At 50.0% G+C, this 2,141-nt stretch overlaps 1 non-coding gene across 1 annotated transcript; it reads right to left on the bottom strand.

The window, feature by feature from the left end:
- Positions 1 to 2,068: 2,068 nt before the first annotated feature.
- On the bottom strand, positions 2,069 to 2,140 carry TRNAC-GCA. The gene has a single exon. It is a non-coding gene; the product is annotated as a tRNA-Cys (tRNA).
- Position 2,141: the final 1 nt, after the last annotated feature.

Below are 2,141 nucleotides of genomic sequence, written 5' to 3'. Positions count from 1 at the left end.
GTTTCAAACTTCCTGTGCTCCCCTAAGCCTTGGTTCTCCAACATGAACTGGCATCAGAATCCCCAGAGGAACATGTTAAAACTGCAAGCCCAGTCCTAGTGAAGGAGACCCATCTACACCTTTCCTAGAATTCCTGCAGGAGGAGCCACCGGGAGCATCCAGTCAATGAAGCAGCCTAGCCCCAAACTGACTGGTCCACAGTTTGCAGCAGAGGGAGCATAAGCAGCCCCCAGAGCAAGGCCTGACCTGGCTGAGGGAGGAGCAGAGCTCTCCCCTGATGCGTCTGGAAAGCTTACAGAGAGGGTGGGATGCAAGAAAGTCACTGCTGGGTTATTCTTTAAAAGCTACTAAGACCACAGGTCCAACCCAAGTCCCATGAGGACCTCATGCCCCAAAACCCCAGAACTCATTTCAACCCCATGCAGGAGCAAACCCTGGCTCCATGGCCAGGCTGAACTGGGGTTGGAGGGACCTCTGACGTAGGGTACCTCGGCCAGGCCCTGCCTGCTACACACCTCCCTGTCCTGCCACCCCGGCTTGGAGGCACAGCCTAGTGGCCAAAGGCTCCTTAACCCCAGGGAAGCAGTAACAGCACTCACAGAGACAGAACTTCCTGCAGGCTCTGGTGCCACGTGAAGGGCAAGACAGTGAGGAGCAGAGGCCAATTCATAGTTCATCTCCATGAGACCTTGGGCAAGTCATTTAACCCCCCTGCCTTTCATTCCATAACATCTGAAAAGGGGAAGTAAGGACACTTCTACCTCCTGAAGACAGAGGGCTGATAAATGACCTCAAAGTGCTGCCAGCACTCAGACTCACAAGGCTCATTGGATTCAATAAAGGAAGAAAACCAAGGATTTAGGGGCAGCCTCTTACCCAGGGACAGGGATGTAAAATACTTCAAATCAGCTCCAGTCCCTACTCCCAAGGCCCGAATAAGAGGGCATTGCCGGTCAAATGCTGGGCAAATGCAAAAGCGTCTCCATTATGTTTGCTTCAGAGAAAAGGCAGGGACCAGAGGCAAAAAGGATCCAAGGTCAGGGCCCCTGGGTTCTGGTCCCCTCTCCTGGTACAGACACATCTTCTGTGATTTTCCTTCCCTAAGCCAGTACTCATCCTCAGAGGTTGTTCTGAAGTAACTAACGGCTACACATACCCATACCCATCACCCCTCTCAGCCTGCCACAGAGGGCCTTTCTGCTGTGTCTCATGTTTCTTCTGACATTTAAAAAATATTTTATTGGTTTCACAGACGAAGGGAGAAGGAGAGAGAGATAGAAACATCAATGATGAGAGAATCATTGATTGGCTGCCTCTGCACACCCCACACTGGGGATTGAGCCTTCAACCCGGGCATATGCCCTGACCAGCAATCAAACCATGACTTCCATCCACTGAGCCACACTGGCTAGGCCACAGCCTTTACTTTTTTTTTTTCTTTATATTGTTTTCTTTTCTTTTTTAAAAAAATATATTTTATTGATTTTTTACAGAGAGGAAGGGAGAGGGACAGAGAGTCAGAAACATCGACCAGCTGCCACCTGCACACACCCCACTGGGGATGTGCCTGCAACCAAGGTACACGCCCTTTACCAGAATCGAACCTGGGACCTTTCAGTCCGCAGGCCGACGCTCTATCCACTGAGCCAAACCGGTTACGGCATCACAGCCTTTACTTGTGACATGGTTCTCAAATCCTTACAGTCACCCGTGGGAAGTAGGAAGCTGTATCCATACTTCACAAGTGGTAGCAACAAGAACAAGGGGTCAGCCGTCTTCTGGAAATTACAGTGAGGTTGAGAAAATGAAGATGTTAAGAAAAAGAAAGGGAAGTCCCTACAAAGGCCATGAAGGGCAAGAGTCCCGGTCCTGGTGGTATGGGCTCACTCCATCAGTCTCTTCAGTTTAATGTGACCACAGTGGGCGCTGTCTGGATGATGGTCAGGGGAGGATGCTTGCAGCTGGTGCTGATCCAAATCCGAAATTCTTATAACATTTAATAGTCAAATGGGAAGAAAGAGGCAGAAATTTCAGAACCAGCCTCAGTAACTAAAGGGGTCAAAGAAGTAGGGGGCACCTGGATTTGAACCAGGGACCTCTTGATCTGCAGTCAAATGCTCTACCACTGAGCTATACCCCCA

The sequence above is a fragment of the Myotis brandtii genome, unplaced genomic scaffold (assembly GCF_000412655.1).
Source record: "Myotis brandtii unplaced genomic scaffold, ASM41265v1 scaffold621, whole genome shotgun sequence".
Taxonomy (NCBI): Eukaryota; Metazoa; Chordata; class Mammalia; order Chiroptera; family Vespertilionidae; genus Myotis; species Myotis brandtii.
The sequence above is the reverse complement of the archived record's forward strand: the minus strand, read 5'-3'. Positions and strand labels throughout refer to the sequence as shown.